The 23,108-nt window shown below is 53.6% G+C and overlaps 1 protein-coding gene across 1 annotated transcript in view; it reads left to right on the top strand.

Moving 5' to 3' along the window:
* Positions 1 to 23,108, top strand: part of LOC140408747 (cytokine-dependent hematopoietic cell linker-like) — a 314,639-nt gene that overhangs the window by 54,398 nt on the left and 237,133 nt on the right. The window lies entirely within an intron of this gene.

Here is a 23,108-nt window from a genome sequence, read left to right as displayed (position 1 = left end):
TATCCCCGCAACCGATGGCGTGCATTCATATACCTGCCTAACAATGTTGCCTTTTACCCCTGCCACCACCACCGCCCCCCCCCCCCCACAGGAGAAGCGCGCACACAACAATAGGGAGCATGTGAGGACTGGAGGAGGGCCCGCTGATGAGAGGCCACTGACCGTACACGAGGAAAGGGCCCTGGAACTGGCTGGCGGACCTGAGGACCGGGAGGTTGCTGATGCAGAGGTCGGGGGCCCACGAGCAAGTGAGCCATCAACAGCCCGTCCCCATATCCCCCCTCCCCTATATCCCCCTCCCCCGTATCACCTGATCACTGCCTGATGTCTAACCATGCATGCTTCATTGTGTATCGCAGGACCAAACGTCCAGGCACCCATCCCCGCAGATGCACACCGCCCGCAGGATGCCCCTCGGAGACCACAGGAGACGGAGAGACCCGCACCCTCCAGCATGCGACGCCCGCAGGATGCCCCTCGGAGACCACGGGAGACGGAGAGACCCGGACCCTCCAGCATGCGATGCCCGCAGGATGCCCCTCGCACACCACGGGAGACGGAGAGACCTGGAGCAACAGGGAGACAACACCCCCGTCACGTACGGGAGCGACCACCCAGCGATGAGGGGGGCAGCCACAGGCCCCCGTCACATCCGAGCCAGGACACCCCTACCCGGGACACCACTACCCAGGACACTCCTACCCGGGACACCACTACCCAGGACACCCCTACCCGGGACAGCACTACCCAGGACACCCCTACCCGGGACAGCACTACCCGGGACAGCACTACCCGGGACAGCACTACCCAGGACACCCCTACCCAGGAAGACGAAATACCGGACAGTGACTCAGAGTGGATGGGTGGAGACGAACCCCCACCCCAAAGTGCCATGGAGTCAGAGTGGGACGAAGAGCATGACACAACGCCACTGCTGTCACCAACACCCTCCACCATCGCAGAAACACTCACCACGGTTGGGCACTTTAGTGATGAGGCGTCTGGTACACTCACTGGTGCGCACAACACAGCCGTCCCGGTACAGCAGGTGGAGGTAGGAGCAGCAGAGGGACCGGGCGGTCGGAGGGCAGCCCAGGCCAAGCGAACATCTGCCGCCCAGATGGATCCCGGGTTCCTGCAGTTACCACACCCACACATAGATCCGATGCAACCACCGACACGGAGACGAGTGAATAGGGTGACGGGTGGCTTGCGGCGGCTGCGGTCGCAGGTGGAGGAGTCCACCCGCGTCCAGGAGCTGGGAGTGGTCCCGGTCATGCGTGCCACCCAGGCTGACACCGCACGGGTGGCGTCCGCGGTGGAGGCAATGGGTGCGACGGTGTCAGACATGGGGAACGGTTTGCGAGGCCTGGGGCCTTCTGTGCAGGCGGCGTCTGTGGCCCAGGAAATGGCTGCCCTCTCACAGGAGGCCATGAGCCAGTGCCAGCGCCAGATGGCAGAGGCGCTCAACGCCATAGCCCAGTCTCAGCAGGCCATGGCCCAGTCTCAGCAGGCCATAGCCCAGTCTCTGCAGGCCATGGCCCAGTCTCTGCAGGCCATGGCCCAGTCTCAGCAGGCCATCGCTGAGGGCATCGGCGCCAGTGGCCATGTGCGAGCCGGCGTCGCACTGTCACAGACAGGGTTCGACAACCCCCTGGGCTCCATGGCTGCAAACCTGCAGACCCCTGTCGATACCAGCACGGGCCTCCAGGACTGGCAGCGCCAGATGTCGGGGGCGCGTCGGATGGCCAGTCCGTTCGCATCCCCCACCCATGTCGAGGCCTGGGGGCCATCGGGCACCCCGAGGGAGGAGGAGGTGGTGTGGTCCGTCCCGGCTCCCTCTGTAGGGGAGGTCCCGGTACACCGCGACACCTCGGACTCCCCCCCTTCCGTCCCAGGTGCATCGGGTGGGCAACGGGCAGGACAGGCTGGCAGCTCGCCATCCCAGTCGCCCGGGCCGCAGCCTGGCCCATCTAGGCCAGGACGCCCCAGGAAACGGCCGCCAAAGGGATCCAGTGTCAGAGGGCAGGAATCACAGGAGTCCACCTCCAGTTCTGCTGTACCGTCTGGGGAACCACGTAGACGTAGTCAAAGGGCCCGTAAGGCCAAACAATTAGACACTGAGTAAGTTGGCACGGGTGCAGGGCACAGATGAGTTTTAGGGGCTAGGGCACGTGCATGAACTCCTTTGGTTATTAAAGTCAATGTTACACCTACCGAAGCTGCCTTTGTGCTCTGTCCAAAGTGTGCGGGCGTGTCATGTACGTTGAGCGCAAGTGTGTGTGTGAGGGGTGGTCTTACCTCAGCCCCAGGTGAGTCTGCCCCCTTCCCCCTGGGCCGCCATCAACATCCCACGGGCAGAGGACGGGACCGTGCGCTGCAGTGTCACAGCCGCATGCAGGGATGGTCCGGGTGGATGGTGGTACTGTGGCCATGGGTCAGACATAGTCCAACGATGTAGAGCCAGGAGCTCATCGGAGGCGGTTGTCATCATCCTCCATGGCCTGCGATAGACACGCGTCCACCCGCAACTGGGTGAGCCCGGCCCGTTGTGCCGCCGGTGGATCGGCAATTGGGGGGGGGGTGGTGTGCATGCGGGTGGGGTGTGTGGGGTTGGGGAGGGGGGTGAGGGTGCTGGGTGGGTGGATGGGTGGGGGGTGTGGGTGGTCGGCTGTTGCCATGGTGTGCGGTCTGTGGCCATACTACCCGATTCCCACGCCCATCTAGTCAGTGAAGCGGGCGCCTATCAGTCTGTCCCGTGCCCGCTGGGCCAGCCGGTAACGGTGGACAGCCACCCGCCTGTGTCTACCCCGTCTGCCCTGACCATTGCCCCCATCCCCCTCATCTGGGGAGGACTGCGCCTCTTCCTGCTGCTCCTCCACTCCGCCCTCCTCTGCCTGCGGCACATCGCCCCTCTGCTGGGCTATGTTGTGCAGGACGCAGCACACCACAATGATGCGGCCGACCCTATCTGACCGATACTGGAGGGCGCCCCCAGAGAGGTCCAGGCACTTGAACGCATCTTCGGCACGCCAAAGCACCTCTCGATCACTCCCCTTGTCGCTACATGGGCATCATTGTAGCGGTTCTCCGCCTCATTGCGTGGCCTCCGTATAGGCGTCATCAGCCACGATCGCAATGGGTAGCCCCTGTCGCCCAGCAACCAGCCCCTCAGCCGGGGATGGCGTCCCTCGTACATGCCGGGGATGGATGACCGCGACAACACGAATGAGTCGTGTACACTGCCTGGGTGACGGGCGCAGACGTGCAGGATCATCATGCGGTGGTCGCAGACCACCTGTACGTTCATCGAATAGGTCCCCTTCCTATTAGTGAACACGGCCCTGTTCTCTGCAGGTGGCCGCACCGCGACGTGCATCCCATCGATCGCGCCCTGGACCATGGGGAACCCGGCAACGGCAGAGAAGCCCACGGCCCGGGCATCTTGGCTGGCCCGGTCCACGGGGAAGCGGATGTAGCGGTGCGCCATGGCATAAAGGGCATCTGTCACTGCCCGGATGCACCGATGCACCGATGTCTGCGATATGCCGGACAGGTCCCCACTCGGTGCCTGGAATGACCCCGTTGCATAAAAGTTCAGGGCCACCGTAACCTTGACGGACACGGGGAGAGGGTGTCCCCCGCCAGTGCCACGCGGTGACAGGTGTGCCAGCAGGTGGCAGATGTGTGCCACGGTTTCCCGGCTCATCCGGAGTCTCCTCCTGCATTCCCGGTCCGTGAGGTCCTGGTATGACTGCCGGGGCCGGTACACACGGGGCGCCCTCGGGTGCCTCCATTGCCGTGGGGCCGCGACGTCCTCCTCCCCCTCCTCGTCCTGTCGGTCAGGTGTCCCTCCAGCCTGGGCGGCTCCCGCCTGCCCCTCTGCGGCAGCCTGCGCCGCCTCTCTGGCACGCTCCTCCTCCTCCTCATCCAGGGCAACATAGACATGAGCGGCTGCCACCACGGCGGCCAACATCGCTGGATGGTCTGAAAACATGACGGCCTGGTGGGGGGGGAGGGGAACGACGACATGTCATCATTGCCCATATCCCCTCCTGCCCCCAGCCAGGTGGCATGGACCGCATGGGTCCAACTGTTGGAGGCTGGCACCTGGCCAGGTGGACCAACTCATTTGCCCTCCCATCACCCACCCCGGCACGGACCCCCCCCAACCCCCAACCTCCACCCCAGCACGGACCCCCCCCCCCCAACCTCCACCCCGGCACGGACACCCCCCCAACCTCCACCCCAGCACGGACCCCCCCCCCCCAACCTCCACCCCGGCACGGACCCCCCCAACCCCCAACCTCCATCCCAGCACGGACCCCCCCCCCAACCTCCACACCGGCACGGACCCCCCCCCCCAACCTCCAGCCCGGCACGGACCCCCTCCCCAACCTCCATCCCGGCACGGGCCCCCCCAACCCCCAACCTCCACCCCGGCACGGACCCCCCCCCCCAACCTCCACCCCGGCACGGACCCCCCCCCAACCTCCACCCCAACACGGACCCCCTCCCCAACCTCCACCCCGGCACGGACCCCCCCCAACCCCCAACCTCCACCCCGGCACGGACCCCCCCCCCCAACCTCCACCCCGTCACGGACCCACCCCAACCCCCAACCTCCACCCCAGCACGGACCCCCCCCCCAACCTCCACCCCGGCACGGACCCCCTCCCCAACCTCCACCCCAGCACGGACCCCCCCCCAACCCCCAACCTCCACCCCGGCATGGACCCCCTCCCCAACCTCCACCCCGGCACGGACCCCCCCCCAACCCCCAACCTCCACCCAAGCACGTACCCCCCCCCCCAACCTCCACCCCGGCACGGACCCCCCCCCAACCTCCACCCCGGCACGGACCCCCTCCCCAACCTCCACCCCAGCACGGACCCCCCCCCAACCTCCACCCCAGCACGGACCCCCCCCCAACCTCCACCCCGGCACGGACCCCCCCCAACCTCCACCCCGACACGGACCCCCTCCCCAACCTCCACCCCGGCACGGACCCCCCCCCAACCCCCAACATCCACCCCAGTACGGACCCCCCCCCCCAATCTCCATCCCGGCACGGACCCCCCCCAACCCCCAACCTCCACCCCAGCATGGACCCCCCCCCCAACCTCCACCCCGGCACGGACCCCCCCCCCCCCAACCTCCACCCCGGCACGGACCCCCTCCCCAACCTCCACCCCGGCACGGACCCCCCCCCCCACAACCTCCACCCCGGCACGGACTCCCCCCAACCCCCAACCTCCACCCCGGCACGGACCCCCCCCCCAACCTCCACCCCAGCACGGACCCCCTCCCGGCACTCCCCCGGAGCCCAGCCTACTCTAACCACCCCCCCCCCCCCCGCCGCACACACACACACAAGCCGAGACACACCTCTCCTCACGCAATCAGTCTGCGGCCACGCCATTTCCTGCCCAGAGCCAACCCCCCAGGCCGTCACTCACCTCCTCGCTGGTCGGCGTGAGCCTGGAGCACCGGGTCACGCCGATGAAAAGGAGGTTTGATTCACGTCGACGTGAACGGTCATCACGTCGACGGGACTTCGGCCCATCCGCAAGGGAGAATATCGGCAGGCCGAAAATCGGCTGCCTTGCGCAGACCCGTGACATTCTCCGCGGCAGCGGCGCCATTAACGCCCCGCCGACTTTTCTCCCTTCGGAGACTTCGGCGGGGGCGGGGGTGGGATTCACGGCGGCCAACGGCCATTCTCCGACCCGGCGGGGGGTCGGAGAATGACGCCCCTGATGTCTAAGTGTGGCAATTTCAGCTGGGGGTTAGCAGATAATAATCAGGAGTGTGACATTGATCAACTGTCCCTTCCAAAGGCAGATGCCTGATAGACTATTGCTGTTGCCCATTGTCCCAAATGAGGTCAGTACTCACAAGGGATTTGAATCAGGGACATTCCTGATCTGTAAACCTCAGTTATTCACGGAGTAAACCGACTCTACAGATAAGTCAATTGTGTCGGCTTAAGACCAGCATCTACTTCAAATTATATTGAGATGATATATTGAATACTATTGAATCCAGATTGTTGTTCAGTACTTATATAGAAAAAAAACATTGAACTCTAATTAGCAACATTCAATTTAATTATACTGAAGAGTAATATATTTTGGGCTAAACTTTTGACATTGCCGCTTTAAGGGCACGGCAATTACAATGTGTGATTGCTCCAACCCCAATCAAGGTTGTACAGGCAGCCGAAATTTTGGTCTTCATTCACGTTTTCATGTCACACCAGCCCAGTGCTCAATGCACTGTCGAGTGACTGCACGCTCAGCAGGATTTTCAGATGTGTGCAAGGCTTGCATGAGTTAAAGCTTACCTGCATTTCCAAAAGGGAAACTGCATTGAAGCAAGTGTTGGAACTGTCTCTGTATTTGTTTTGCATAAGGAAGAAACAACAGGAGGTCGGAGAAAGAGTTCCCAGGTTCTCCGCTGCAGCGCTCGATGTCTTCGTCCAGAAGGAGGGAGGGAGGAAAGTTTCTTTGTAGCTGGGTAGGAGGGGGTCTTTGATTATGCTGCCCGCTTTCCCCAGGCAGTGGGAGGTGTAGATGGAGTCAATGGATGGGAGGCAGGTTTGTGTGATGGACTGGGCGGTGTTCACGACTCTCTGAAGTTTCTTGCGGTCCTGGGCCGAACAGTCGCCAAACCAGGCTGTGATGCAGCCTGATAGGATGCTTTCTATGATGCATCTGTAAAAGTTGGTAAGGATTAATGTGGACATGCCGAATTTGCTTAGTTTCCTCAGGAAGTATAGGCGCTGTTGTGCTTTCTTGGTGGTAGCGCGACGTGGGTGGACCCCACGTGTGCAAGATGTGCAAGTTAGGTGGGGTTATGGCATTGCAGGGATAGGGCAGGAGCCTGGTTCGGGTGTTCTTTCGGAGGATTAGTACAGGCTCGATGAACCTGACTGGCCTCTCTCTGCACTGTAGAGATTCTATGATTCTATTCTATAATTCTAGGGTGAGTTCCTGTGCAGTGATCCTGATATACTCTCATTGGGAATGACTTAGTCATTATTCCTATTTGTTGATATGGTAGTCACCTTTATCATCCTATTCAATCATGGGAACAGTTTATTAATTTAGCGATTCTACTGTGTAATTTGGCATTTATTATAAATAGCCAGTTATCTTAATTTCTTTTTCAGTTTTAGTTTGAACAAGTGGCAGCACTTTCAGTTAAAAGATTTTAGGCTCAAGACTTGCTCTAGAAAGTGAGCAAAAGCTGGAAGAATTTTAGTTCAGTTACCGGAAGATACTGGGAAAGATGGAAACCGACAACTCAGTATTTTCTACTTTACACTATTGCCAGGAGTTAAAATGGCCCTGGGAGTGCTATATTATTGGAGTTGCAATGAAGCTAAGTCCAACATGCTAACTCCCTACTTAGCTGTTTTAAGTAGATGTTAAAGATCCCGTGGCAATATTTGAATAAGAGCAGGAAATTCTTTTTTTCCTAGATATTATTCTTCCCTCAACCAACACCACAGGAAATAACAGTTGAACCGATTATTTATGGCCATTTGTAGTTATGAGCAAGGAGCAGGAGCACGCCATTTTGCCTCTCAAGCCTGCTCCGCCAATTAATAAGATCATGGGCGAGGGCAGCATGGTGGCGCAGTGGGTTAGCCCTGTTGCCTCACGGTGCTGAGGTCCCAGGTTCGATGCTGGCTCTGGGTCACTGTCCGTGTGGAGTTTGCACATTCTCCCCGTGTTTGCGTGGGTTTCGCCCCCACAACCCAAAGATGTGCAGGGTACAAAGAACAAAGAACAAAGAAATGTACAGCACAGGAACAGGCCCTTCGGCCCTCCAAGCCCGTGCCGACCATACTGCCCGACTAAACTACAATCTTCTACACTTCCTGGGTCCGTATCCTTCTATTCCCATCCTATTCATATATTTGTCAAGATGCCCCTTAAATGTCCCTATCGTCCCTGCTTCCACTACCTCCTCCGGTAGTGAGTTCCAGGCACCCACTACCCTCTGCGTAAAAAACTTGCCTCGTACATCTACTCTAAACCTTGCCCCTCTCACCTTAAACCTATGCCCCCTAGTAATTGACCCCTCTACCCTGGGGAAAAGCCTCTGACTATCCACTCTGTCTATGCCCCTCATAATTTTGTATACCTCTATCAGGTCGCCCCTCAACCTCCTTCGTTCCAGTGAGAACAAACCGAGTTTATTCAATCGCTCCTCATAGCTTATGCCCTCCATACCAGGCAACATTCTGGTAAATCTCTTCTGCACCCTCTCTAAAGCCTCCACATCCTTCTGGTAGTGTGGCGACCAGAATTGAACACTATACTCCAAGTGTGGCCTAACTAAGGTTCTATACAGCTGCAACATGACTTGCCAATTCTTATACTCAATGCCCCGGCCAATGAAGGCAAGCATGCCGTATGCCTTCTTGACTACCTTCTGCACCTGTGTTGCCCCTTTCAATGACCTGTGGACCTGTACTCCTAGATCTCTTTGACTTTCAATACTCTTGAGGGTTCTACCATTCACTGTATATTCCCTACCTGCATTAGCCCTTCCAAAATGCATTATCTCATATTTGTCCGAATTAAACTCCATCTGCCATCTCTCCGCCCAAGTCTCCAGACAATCTAAATCCTGCTGTATCCTCAGACAGTCCTCATCGCTATCCGCAATTCCACCAACCTTTGTGTCGTCTGCAAACTTACTAATCAGACCAGTTACATTTTCCTCCAAATCATTTATATTTGGTAGTTGGTAGTTGGATTGGCCACGCTAAATTGGCCTTTAATTGGAAAAAATGAATTGGGTACTCTAAATTTTTTTTTAAAAGCTCATGGGCGGAATACTCCGACCCCCCGCTGGGTCAGAGAATCGGCGCAGCGCCGCGCGAATTGTGCCACGCCGCCCGACAGGGGGACGCAATTCTCCGCAATGCGGAGAATCGGTGCCATTGGTGCCGGCATGGTTGGCGCGGCGCCAGTCGGGGGTATGCGCCGACTTGCCCGGGCCGGCACGCTGATTCTACGGGCCGGATGGGCCGAGCGGCCGTTAACAAAAAGCCGAGTCCCGCCGGCGCCGTTCTAACCTGGCGGGACCTCAGCGTTGAAGGGTCCGGGTGCGGCCTGTGGGGGGGGAGAGGGGGGTCTGACCCCAGGGGGGCCTTTGTAGTGGCCTAGCCCACGATCGGGGCCCACCAATTGGCGGGCTGGCCTCTTTTCCCCCCAGCCTCCTTTCCTCCGTGCTGGCTCCTGTAGCCCTGCACCATTTGGCGCTGGGGCCGCTGCGGGGAAGAAGGCCACTGCGCATGCGCTAGTTGGTGCGGGCTCAACTGCGCATGCGCGGACCCCGCGGAGCGGGGTTCAGGCCGGGATTGGCAGCTGGAGCAGCGGAGGTCGTTCCAGTGCTGTCCTCGTCCCCTGTGGGCTGCAGAATTGGGTCTCAGAACGGACGCCGACGGCACAGTAAAACACTCCCGTTTTTTCTCCGGCGTCAGCACTTAGCCGCCCGTTGGCAGAATCCCGCCCCATAGCTATCGGATAGTGACGCTCAAATCAGTATTCCACCTACTCCTGAGAACCTACAATTTCCTTGCTTATCAACAATCTATCCACCTTTGCCTTAAAATATTGAAAGACTGCTTCCAAAGACTCACAATCCTCTAAGAAAATGTTTCTATTCATCTCCATTTTAAATGGGTAACCCCTTAATTTTAAAAAGTGACCCCAGTTCTAGATTCTCCCACAAGAGGAAACATTCTTTCCCATCCAATGTGTCAAGACACTTCAGCATCTTCTATATTTCAATCAAGCAACCTCTTGTTTTTTAATTTAGAGTACCCAATTAATTTTGATCCAATTAAGGGGCAATTTAGCGTGGCCAGTCCACCTACCCTGCACATCTTTAGGTTGTGGGGGCGAACCCTGCAAACACGGGGAGAATGTGCAAACTCCACACGGACAGTGACCCAGAGCCAGGATCGAACCTGGGACCTCAGCGCCGTGAGGCATCAGGGCTAATCCACTGCACCACCGTGCTGCCCTACAATCAAGTCACCTCTTACTCTTCTAAACTCCAGGGACCTTCAAGCAGCTGTTGGATAGGTGCACGGATTACGGGAAAATGATATAGTGTAGATTTATTTGTTCTTAAGGGCAGCACGGTAGCATTGTGGATAGCACAATTGCTTCACAGATCCATGGTCCCAGGTTCGATTCCGGCTTGGGTCATTGTCTGTGCGGAGTCTGCACGTCCTCCCCGTGTCTGCGTGGGTTTCCTCCGGGTGCTCCGGTTTCCTCCCACAGTCCAAAAATGTGCGGGTTAGGTGAATTGGCCAATGATAAATTGCCCTTAATGTCCAAATTGCCCTTGGTGTTGGGTGGAGGTGTTGAGTTTGGGTAGGGTGCTCTTTCCAAGAGCTGGTGCAGACTCAAAGGGCCGAATGGCCTCCTTCTGCACTGTAAATTCAATGATAATCTATGATTAATCTAGGACAAAGGTTCGGCACAACATCGTGGGCCGAGGGGCCTGTTCTGTGCTGTATTTTCTATGTTCTATGTTCCAGTGGATACAAGCCCAGCCTGTCCAACATTTCCTCATTAGACAACCCGCCCATTGGTCTGGTAAACCCTCTTTGAACGGCTCCCAATGCATTTCCATCTTCCCTTAATCAGAAGACTAATACTATGCACAGTACTCCAGATATGGGGCACGATTCACCGGAAAAATTTACAAGTGTCATTTTGGGCTCGTTTGGCAGGGTGTTCCTTGACGGCTGCGTTGGCGAGATCACAGCCCATTTTTAACCGCACTCAGTGCCGAAAATTAGCCCCCACGAGCTTCCCACAATTACTGGCTGTCTTGCCGCCTGTTTCGCTGGATTTGCGCCTCAGCTGCTCACTGCTAACAAGGGGGAACAGCTTTTAAACGCTCCCTCACCACTCACTCCCAATCAACACACAAAGCATCCTCGCTTTGGGGTTGCTGACCTGGTCAGGCTTCTCGACACTGTAGATGAGAGGCGGGTATCCTTTGCACCCGAGGGGTCGGAGAGGCAGCATGACAAGGAGGACTGCCATCCAATGTCAGAAGAAGACCAGCAACCTCCACTGAGCTGTGAGGGTAAGTTACCACCTCTCTCCTGGCATCAGTTCCACCTAGCATCCCTCAAATTCCCAACCACTCCCCAAAAAATCACTAGCTGACACCTGGCACTCCCCCCACATCCAATCTTCGTGCTTGCTCCACAGAACCCTGTCACCCACCAGCACAACCCCTTCATGTCCAGGTGCGGTGCCCACACATGCCACCTGACCCATCAAGCGTGCAGCTCCCAATGCCCACTCTTTGTCCCCACAGGAGGAAATAGCCCATAATAAGTGGTAAAAGGCCAATATGTGGGGCGGAATGCCAGAGATCTGAGTCCTCACCCCCTATGAAGAATAGGTCCTGGAGATGCCAGGTTTGACCGGGGAGAGAGCAGTTACCGACAGTGAAATTGCTTGTACCACAGAATCCACTGCCCCTTCACCCAGGTGACCTGTCTTAAGTAATTAGTTCATGTCAGACAACTGATCCTTCCCTCTCACTGATCACGTGTCCATTGTCTCACAGGATCTTTAACTGATGATGCCGGGTCATCTGGAGTCATTTCCTCCCGTGCCACCCAGGATACCAACTCGGAGGAGAGCTCCGAGGAGACCACCATCAAGGCATCACAGCTATCACTCCTACCTTCCACCAGCGCAGAGGCACTCACCTTGATGGGTGACATTGGTAGACAGGCTTCTGGGGCACAATCTAGTGAGCACCACAAAGTTGCTGATGCACATCAGATGAAGGCAGGAACATTCAAGGGAGTCCAGTCTGATGCCAAGCCTCTGGACAAGGTTCTCCTGGAGCTGATGCAGATGATAGGCCAGAGCCCTGATATTCAAGAATGGATGTTGGGTATATTCCAGCGACTGCATAGCCAATTGGAGGTGTCCCAAAGGCTTCAGGACCAGGAGACGGTGCCAACAATGCGTGGCACTGAGGCCAATACTGCCAGGGTGGCGACCGCAGTGGAGAGCCTGCAGGACGATGTCAGGGTCTTGAGTGGTCATGCCCAAGGCAAGGCTCAGTCTGTGATGACCATGACTGAGGGCGTTGACATCATGTCCCAGTCGCTGAGGGACTTGCCCCAAATGCAGGTGGACATTGCCGAAGCACTGCAGAACATGACACTGGCAACCATCACTGAGGGCATCAACGCCATAGTGCAGACACTGGGGAGCCGCCAGGATTGGCAGAGCCAGATGACCCGCGGCGTTTGGAGTGCACTCCAGCTGCCTCTCCATCCCATGGAGTACCCAGGGCCTTATAGGAATCGTCAGGGAGGAGGAAACGCTGGAGACCGACACTGACCCTCCCACCAAGGAGACAAGGGCGGTCTCCAGTTCTTCTAAATCCCCCCCTTCTGACACCGGCACATATAAAGGGCAGTGGGTAGAACAGGGTGGCACGACGGTGCCATTGACAACGATAAGTCGGCCGGCGCCCTATGGCTCCAGGCCCATCAGAGAACATCCACCAAGGGCATCAAAGGCCCCAGAGTGTGAAGTGCAGCAGGCTGCCTCCACTTCTGATGTGCATCTGGGGGCACATCTAGACGTAGCAATGAACCACAAAAGATCAATAAGAATGATAGAGCACTAAGTCGGCACTGGTGAGGTCACTGTCAGTAGCTAGTGGGAATGGAACGTCAAATATTCACTATTAAAACATGTTACACCTGATTCACATGCAGCCTCTGTCATATTAATCTTCACAGCATGCCTGCCTTCACCCACACCCCATGTTGCTCGCCGCTGCCTCCAACCATCGTAACCCAGGCAAGTGGTCCAAGATCAAAAGCTCCTGTTGCAGACCCCGTTCAGAGGATGGGTGTGCGTGCATGTCAGCAGGAAGACTGGAGTCAGACTGTTGCAGAAACTGAGGAGCACCAGGGCTTATGTGACAGAAAGTGATCATCGCTCTCCTGCCTTGTATATTGACCCGCTGATAGTGCCAACACATGCCCATCACCCTGGAGAGATGTTACACAGACCCTTGTGGGCGGAACAGGGTGGAAGGAGCGGTGTGATGGGGGGCGGGGAATAGGGATGGAGGAGGGGGGATTGAGGAGAAGGTGCATGGGGGGGGAGGGGGGAAGGAGGGGGTTGGGGAGGGGTTTGTGGGGAAAGGCGAGAAGTGGGGGAAGGGGAGTTGGTGGGGAAGGAGGGAAACGATGGGGGGAGGGTGAAGGAAGGATTGGGGGGAGAGAGGGAAATTGGGGAAGTTCAGCTGATGGACACAGCCTCGTCCAATGAGAATGTGTTGAGGATGAGGACCTCCGGGAGTGTCAGACCTTTGCCACTGCCTGTCCTTCATTCTCCAGCTCCTCCTCTGCTCCTCCAAGGGCTCAAACTCCAGCCTCTCCTGGTCAGCCTCCTCCTCAGACGAGGCAGCATGTCTGTCCTCCGCCAACATGTTGTCCCGTTGCTGTACCAGGTGTTGAAGGGCACAGAAGACCACCACAAAGCATGAGACCCTCTGGGAGGTGTACCCCTTCAGGACCACATTCTCAGGAGTCTGATGCACCGCTCAATGATAACTCGGGTGGCAACATGGGCCTCATTATATCAGGCCTCCGTCGCAGTCTCAGACCTCCCTGGGGACTTAATCAGCCATGACCTCAGCGGGTACCCCTTGACCCACAAGAGCCAACAGGTCATCATGGGGTGGTGCTCGAAGACGCTGAGGATCTTCAAGTGCCCCAGGATGTAGCTGTCATGCAGTTTCCCTGGGTAATGGGCACACACATTCATGATACTGAGGCGGTGGCCGCACACAATCTGAACATTCAGGGAGTGCAATCCCTCCCTGTTAATAAAGGGCACTCCCTTATGCCCCACACACGCTTGTCAACATGCATGCCATCTATTGCCCTCTGAACCTGGGGAATCCCGGCAATGGCAGAAAATCTCATAGCAGGACACCTTGGTGGACCTGGTCCAGTCAAAGTTGATATAGTCTGATGCTTGGTTATGCAGGGCATCTGTCACCTCCTGGATGCACCTGCGGGCTGCAGCTTGTGAAATACCACACAGGTCCCCGCTCGAGTCCTGGATCCTGGAATGAAACAGTGGCATAAAGGTCGAGGACAGGGAGTGGGTGTCCTCCTCCTCCTGCATGGGTTGCCAAGTCCGCAAGGACATGGTTTATGAGCCGCACTGTCTCTTTATTGAGACTGAGTCTCCTGCGGCACACGCTGTCTGTCATCCCATTGAAACACCGCCTGTACACCTTGGGTGGTCACTGGCCCCCCCCTGATGGGTGGCTGGGTCTTCAGGGTATGTGGCGACCCCGTGCAGATGGGGTACTGCCCCTCGCCTGTGTCCACACTGCTGACCTCTCTGGCGTCTGGCACCTGGGCTGTCACCAGCAGCGTGAGGGCAGCCATTGCGGGGCAAACACCAACAACCATTTTCGTATCTGTAAGGAATTGAAGAAGAGGGAAGACTGATAATCAGTTCGGGCTTCCATCCTGGGACCCTCAAATCCCACAAGCCTCCCTCACACTTACGTGTCCCGCCTTCTCTCAGAGTGCCATCCACTAGCCAGTTGTGCTGACAAACCCCACTCTGCACTCTCACCCCCGGCCACATCAGGAGCCCCTAGACCCCAGACCTCTGCCGGGAACATTAGGGAGACTGTGCTCAGGTGCCCTCTCCTGATCCACACACTTACCCACAAGATCCCCAGTGCTGAAGCCCAGCTGTCTCTATGCCGCAGACGCATCTAAAGTTCAGGCAAAGTGTTCAGGCTTTATTGGGTGCTTGAAATACAATGCACTCATCACCCTCTGAGACATAGCATGTTAACTGGTAGTGGGTGCCTGGAACTCGCTGCCGGAGGAGGTGGTGGAAGCAGGGACGATAGTGACATTTCAGGGCATCTTGACAAATACATGAATAGGATGGGAATAGAGGGATACGGACCCAGGAAGTGTAGAAGATTGTAGTTTAGTCGGGCAGCATGGCCGGCATGGGCTTGGAGGGCCGAAGGGCCTGTTTCTGTGCTGTACTTTTCTTTGTTCTTTGTTCTTTGTACTCTCAAGGAGGCACTTGAGAAGATTTGTTTATTAAATGGTCAACAGTAACAAAGATTTGAAAATCAACTACGTAATATTCCACATACCACACTAGCCATTAAACAACATGGAAAAATCACTGTTCCATATAGGTACTGTCGTGTTGGGTGTTCCGATACACAAACGAAGCATCACGGTTGTAGATGGTACAACTCTGTTTTATTATTCTGTACAATAATAACTATTAACTTCTGGCTGTGGTTCGTACTTCACCAGCTAACCTGTGGACCCAGCCCTTGCACTATCTTAGTGAGGCACTCAGCACATGGTCTATGTCTGAGTGGCACGTTGTGAGCTCTGTGCTCTGAGCTATCTCCTGGTGGAATGAGCGGGAACTGTGGTGTTCCCTGTTTTATAGTGCGTGTGCTCTCACTGGTGATTGGCTGTGATGTTGTGTGTGTATTGGTTGGTCCATCTACCTGTCCATCAGTGTGTGTCTGTGATTGCACCATGATATGTTAATGTGGATATCATGACAGGTACCAATACTAAGCTATATCAGCTCACACATCACCCCACACAGGTTCCTCAACAGAAATGGAGGATAGTGCTATCACAATTTAAAAGGCTTTTTTGTCATTTGCAATACACTAAAGATGTGTTTGCTCTAGTTTACACCGGTATCCAGAAGCTCACATAACCTGCAATCGCAGCACATTACCTGCCCTGTCATCACCAATATGTGTTTATTAATTAATAATTGTTAATTGATTAATTTATAATTACTAAAGCCCAATATCTTTTGGGCCGGATAACGATAGTCACTGCACTTTCATTAATACTGTACTGGGCAAGCTAAATTGGTCAATCTCTAGAAATGTGATGCGAAGATAATTTCTTGCTGCCATGTCGCCTGCTCTTTTCACTGTGTGCTGTAACCTTGTTGTGATGGAGAGGCATACGAGCCCCAGATATTCTGCGAGTTATTCGGGAAGGATGTCAAACCCCTAGAGAGTGCAGAGGAGATTTACTGGAATGATACCAGGAATTAGATACAAGGAATGATAAGAGAAATGAAGCTTGTTCTCCTGAGAGCAGGGACGATTAAGAGGTGACCTTATTGAGGTGTTTATGAATAATTTTGACAGAGCAAAGGAGGATATTCTGTTTCCACTAGTTGGTAAGCCAGTGATTAGGGGGGTCATAATTTCAAGATGGTCAGCAAGAGAGCTTGGAGTGAGATGAGGAGAAACTTCTAGAGTTGTTGGGATTTGGAATGCTTTGCCTGGGAGAGTGGTGGAGACAGATTCCATGGGAGGTTTCAAAAGAGAGCTGTTTACATATTTGAAAGTGATTATTTAAGTGGGCTGTGGAGATAGGGCTGGGGAAAGGCACTGGCAAGGTAGCTCTTTCGGGAGCTACCGGTGCAGACACAATGGGCCAAATGGGCTCCTTCTGTGCTGTAAAATTCTATGATTCTATACTGGTGAGGTTTACCCAAACCAAACAGGTTTTAGGTGAGGGCGAAACACAGCACCTGGTCCTCCAGGTTGGGTTTGGGAGTGGGACCAACAACTCCACCCCGTAAAACAACATCAAGTTACGGAAACTGCAACAAATTTTACACTAAATCTAGGGACCCAATAGGGAACTCCAGCCGACAAGGCGGCAACATGGCAGCTGCATATGAAAGCCCAAACAGGGAAGTCAGGAATTGGATGAGAAGATTTCTGAGACCCAGAACACTAGTCTTGGCAGTCTTGGAGCATGGAACATCTGCACCATATATGAAACATCAAAGACAGGACAAGTTACCAGAGAGATGCTGAGGTAGAACTTGGACGTCCTTGATATCAGTGAGTGTAGATGGATTGGTTCAGGATGCAAGGTGATGGTTCAACCATCCTTTTCTACTACATAAGAGATGTAACATCTACTAGTTGAATAAAATTTCCAATGAGGATTTGTACAGAAGACTGGTTGCTACAACAAGAAGCACGGGATAAGTTGGTTGGGACATGTGCTAAGGATGTCCCAAGAGCGAATACAGGCGGTTGCTCTAATGTGGACACCAGCCGGAAAACGTAAATTGGGAAGGCCAAAAGCAACATGGCGTAGGACTGGGGTGGCCGACCTGGAAGAAATTGGGCCTACATGGGGCAAGGCACAAACCACATCACAAGATAAGGCCCAATGAAGGAACGTTGTTGCAGCCTTATGTCCCACCTGGGACAAGAGGTTAACAAACTAACGTTGCCTGTTCATTATAACTAGTGTTTGCAGCCAGTGCTAAAAGGGCTGTTCATGGGCCACTTGCAACAGCAGGGACCCAGAATCACTCCTAGCTAGCACTACTTAAAACCAGCCTGTATCGCTTAAACAGGAGGTGCACTGTGACTACAAAAGGCACAACGATCATTAGGAAGAGTGCTGCGCAACAATGAAAAATCACTGGTCATGGGAGAAAGTGTGCTCCAAATTTCAGGTGCCGCACTGGAGGACTTACTGGCCCAAACACATGATGAGGTCTTGATGGAGCAGGCAGAAAGGAGAAGCGATATTCTATATCTGGAATCCCAGACACATGGTGCGAAGTGGTGGGTTCATACCCAAGGACTGAGATGGAGTGAGGGAAGAAGTTCAATAACATTGAACGAGTGGTCAATGCTATTGGATTTATCTTCAAATGCCATAACCTACCGATTGCACCAAAAGTCTCAGTTATTGTTCAATTTTCTGCAAACTACCATTCACATGCCAATTTTATACATATCTTATCAATCAGGACTCAAACCTAACATTTCTACGCTTCCTCGCCTCTTGCATACTTAACATTTTTGCAAGCCTCTGACACATAATGTACAGCCTGAACACACACCAAACTCTTCAACCATGCCAATACCATCGCACATACGGATTGCACAACACTCAGTGACACATTTGCCTCTCTTTTGCAGGACAAGGTGGTGCTCAGAAGAAGCACCAGGAACTAACCAAATCATCTTTGTACCAGCCCATTTTCCGTTCATCCCATATTCTCTTGCAATTATGTGCTGCAGACGGTGTAAGCACATATCTCTAACTTTACCCTTGTCCCTTCACTGCTGCAAAGGGCTCAAATCATGACTTTTTTTTTGATAAATTTAGAGTACCTAATTATTTTTTCCAATTAAGGGGCAGTTTAGCGTGGCCAATCCACCTACTCTGCACATCTTTGGGTTGTGGGGGTGAAACCCATGCAGACATGGGGATAATGTGCAAACTCCACATGGACAGTGACCCAGGGCCGGGATTCGAACCCGGGTCCTCAGCGCCGCAGTCCCAGAGCTAACCACTGCGCCACATGCCGCCCCTCAAATGATGACTTTGAGAGACCAAGCTACAGAAGAAGGCTGATGGGAATGCACAACAAAACACTTGGTGCATTGGCAATGTGACCAGAAATCCTGGGCGGAATTCTCCGGAAACGGCGTGATGTCCGCCGACTGGCGCCCAAAACGGCGCAAATCAGTTTGGGGGCCGAGCTCCAACCTTAAGGGGCTAGGCCCGCGCCGGACGAATTTCCGCCCCGCCAGCTGGCGGAAAAGGCCTTTGGTGCCCCGCCAGCTGGCACGGAAATGACATCTCCGGGCGGCGCATGCGTAGGAGCGTCAGCGGCCGCTGACGGCATTCCCGCGCATGCGCAGTGGGGGGAGTCTCTTCCGCCTCCGCCATGGTGGAAACCGTGGCGAAGGTGAAAGGGAAAGAGTGCCCCCACGGCACAGGCCCGCCCGCGGATCGGTGGGCCCCGATCGCGGGCCAGGCCACCGTGGGGGCCCCCCCCAGGGCCAGATCGCCCCGCGCACCACCCAGGATCCCGGAGCCCGCCCTCGCCACCTTGTCCCGCCGGTAAGGTAGGTGGTTTAATCTACGCCAGCGGGACAGGCATTTTAGCGGCGATACTTCGGCCTGTCCGGGCCGGAGAATCGCGGGGGGGGGGGGCCGCCAACCGGCGCGGCGCGATTCCTGCCCCCGCCGAATCTCCGGTGGTGGAGAATTCGGCAACCGGCGGGGGCGGGATTCACGCCAGCCCCCGGCGATTCTCCGACTCGGCGGGGGGTCGGAGAATCTCGCCCCCTGTGTTCATTGGCAGCATTTTCCAATCTCGCCAAGGTTGTCCAGGGTCACGGGCGGAATGAGAATATCTGGAGAGCTGCAAAAAGCCAACTAACTTTTGGCCAATCTCCAAATGTTCCCATCCCTCCTGGGGTGATGCCCACCATTGGCAGGACTGGAAATCCCTGGCCATTGTTCGGTAGCATGGAGAATTGCCCACTAAAGGTCCGTGGGTGGATAGAGCCTCCTGCGATTCACTCTTCTCCTCTTCCTCATGGTTCTGGCAGCTTGTCCAGTTCTGTGTGGCCTCTGACTTCCCCAGTCATGTTCAATTCAGAGACCTACTACAGCGCCCCTGTCAAGGGGAACCTGACTCTGCGGAAGCCTTGAAGTCAGCAAAAGGTCTCGCTGCACCTACAAAACCACTTCCTGTACACTTCTGAAACTTGAAACAACAATGTCAAGCAACAAAAAGTGCACAGAGCTGCAGTGGCGCCCAAAACAAATAAACCAGTAACTATCCTGTAGGTTGCTTCTGATCCCTTCAAAAAACACTGGTGATGCACCCACTTATCGGGTGTTCAGCTGTGCATGCTTAAAGTGGGTGTCAGGTGGAGTGTGAAACTCAGAATGGCAGCATTGGCTGAGCTAAGCTGCTTCTAGAAGATGTTAGGTGCATAAGGGTGAACCTCTTTAGCACAGTGGCTTCTGCTTTGCATCAGAAATGTGTACATTCCAGCCACATGGACGCAATAAAACAGGCATAATTGAACCCAGTTTCCCCCCCCTCACTATATATGAGACATTTTGAAAAATGTGTTAAGTGTTGGGGAGGAGAAAAGTTATTTTCCTGATGGTTGCCTTTAACACAAGTATTTTTTCCTTCTAATCATTTTCAATTAATTTAAACATACTGGGGAAGAAATTTGTTCAAATTGCAGATCAATGCAGGGGTCTCACATGCAGCAGCCCATGTCACTGCCTGTCCCTGGGGAATCGTGTAGATTGCATAGTGCTATTCAAAAGTGCTCTGCACACTCAGATTCTGCATTATGCCTAATAGTCAATAGTAAATCATCTAGTATAAATGAGGTGCTGAATTTGTAGTGCACATGCTGTATACTCTCTGAACTAGATTTTCAACACCGAAACGGTTAGCTCAAGTCACAAATTTCCTGGCTTGCCACACCCACCTTGGGAATAGGTGCCCCAAATAGCTTGTAATGCTATCATTCAAGCAATTATTTTCCTTCTGTACACCTATTTCAATAAAGGTAAGTCTATTTGTACATCTGTGGTCTCAGCCAAGGCTCGCTCTGCATGTTTGACCGAGAGCCACGACTTCCTTATTTTATTGAAAAAGGTGTGCAGAATAGAAACTTCATTGATGGCATTCAAATTATTTTTCTCAGATCTGTTTCGACAATGGTGCAATGCTTATTTACACAGGATAAAGAATGCTTATAGTTTTTGCAATTGATACTTTAAAGGTCTGGTTGATTGACACTTTTCTAGAGTTACTGCAGCAGCAGATGTAGTTAAGGAATTTAGGATTTTTTTTAAAGCATTTCCACACATGTCATCGTTATTATAGGGTTCATTGGTTCTGTACAGGATGCATACAAGGTGAATGGGGCTTTTTTTATATTCAATCATGGGATGTGGGCATCACTAACTAGGCCAGTATTTATTACCCATCCCTAATTGCTCTTGAGATGGTGATGGTCAGCTGTCTTCTTGGACCACTGCAGTTCCGGTGACGTGAATAAACTCACAGTGACGTGAATGAGGGATTTCCAAGATTTTGACCCAGAAACAGAGAAGGAATGGTGATACATTTTCAAGTCAGGATGGTGAATAGTTTGGCGGGGATCTTCCCAAATATTTGCTGCTCTTGTTCTTCTAGCTGGTAGCAATCATGGGTTTGGATAGAGTCTTTGTGAGCTCCTGGGGTGCATCTTATAGATGGTACACACTACTGTCATTGTGCACTGGTGATGGAGGGAGGGCATGGAGGGCATTGGTTGGCATGGAGGGTTTGAGAGATCATTGGGAGTGGGTGGAGGACATGAGTTGGCATGGGACACATGGATAATGTCTTTTTGAAGTTATCTTTCAAAGCATTCCCATATCTAGATTATGGTTCACGGCACTTCTGAGGGGCTGGCCTGATTCCACAAAATCTGCCTCCCATATTTGTTCCAACCACAGCTATATCCTTGATACATCTGCCTCCCATACTAAACCAAACCACAGCTATAGTCTTGATCCATCTGCCTCCCATACTGGATCCAACCACAGCTATATCATTGATCCATCTGCCTCCCATTCTAGTTCCGACACAACCATATACTTGATTCATTTGTCCCTACGTAGACTTAGTAAATCAAGACCTTAAAAATATAGACAGATGTTGTGTGCAAATTACACAATTTTGCCAATTGTCGTTATTCCATCATTAATGTCTAACCAGCATGCAATGCCCCAGGGCTGTGTCATCTCTATTATGAGAATCTGATGAGCTTATTTGAATGAGAACCCATCTGGTCGAGGATTGAACGGAGGTGGTAATAGAAATAATGAGCATTTTGAATCTGTCCGCTGCCCAATGATTCAACAACTGAGAACTGAGAGTCCACAAAATGATTGCACAAAAAACGAAAGTTCTATCATAAAGAGAAAATGAGGAGAGATCTGATAGGTGCCTAGATGGAATAGATAGAAGAAACTTCCATTGGCAGAGGATCGAGAGCATTGGTCACAGATTTCAGATGACTGATAATGAAAACCAACTGCAACATGAGGAAAGCCTTTCTGATGCTGCAGGTGGTTAGGATACAGAATGAACTCCCTGAGAGTGTGGTGGAGGCAGACTTAATTGCACCTTTTAATGGGCTAAGCACATAAGGAGAACTGAACTGGAGAAGCCATATAAATACTCTGGCTACAAAGGCAGGTCAGAGACTGGAAGATTTTCAAAGAGTAACTCACCACCTGACTCCCCAAAACCTGTCCACCATCTACAAGTCACAAGTCAGGAGTGTGATGCAATGCTCTCCACTTGTGTGGATGAGTGCAGCTCCAACAACACTCAAGAAGCTCATCACCCCCCTGAACAATCAGCCCGCTTGATTGGAACACCATCCATCACCTTAAACGTTCACTCCCTCCACTACCTGCAGTAGCAGCAGTGTGAACCAGCTACAGGATGGCAGCAACTCCATAGGTTCCTTTGGCAGAGCCTTTCAAACCTGTGACTTCTACTATTTAGAAGGACAAAGGGAACAGACACATGGGAACACCACCACCTGCAGTTTCCCCTCCAAGCCACACACCATACTGACTTGGAACTATATCGCCATTCCTTCACTGTCTCTGGGACAAAATCCTGGAACTCCCTTGCAGGGCTGTGGGTATGCCTACACCACATGGACTCCAACAGTTCAAGGGAGCAATTCACCACTATCATCATAAAGGATGGGCAGTAAGTGCTGGCCTGGCCAGTGAAGTCCACATCCAAGCAACTAATAACAAAAAAGAAAAATATTTGCATGCTACAAGAAAAAGATGGGGGATGGGGCGGGGGGGGGGGGGGGGCTGCACTTGCAGAGGGCCAGCTTGGACACAATTAACCTGTTTTCATGCTCCGCCCATTCTATCAGTCTATCCTATAATGACCCTGACACTTGTGGGAGAGCAAATAGGAGCTCAGTAACAGGGGAAACTTGAAGAGCTTGGGGACATGGGAGTCCTGCTGATATTAACTTAATTATCATTTTCTTTCTTTGAATTCCCACCCAGAAGCCAGCCAGATTGACATTGAGAATAGTCACCAGCAATCGGGAGTGACATGTGTTTGGTGGTTAATGGGTTGACCGAGATCAGTGCCCAGCTT

Source organism: Scyliorhinus torazame, chromosome 3, assembly GCF_047496885.1.
Source record: "Scyliorhinus torazame isolate Kashiwa2021f chromosome 3, sScyTor2.1, whole genome shotgun sequence".
Taxonomy (NCBI): Eukaryota; Metazoa; Chordata; class Chondrichthyes; order Carcharhiniformes; family Scyliorhinidae; genus Scyliorhinus; species Scyliorhinus torazame.
The sequence above is the reverse complement of the archived record's forward strand: the minus strand, read 5'-3'. Positions and strand labels throughout refer to the sequence as shown.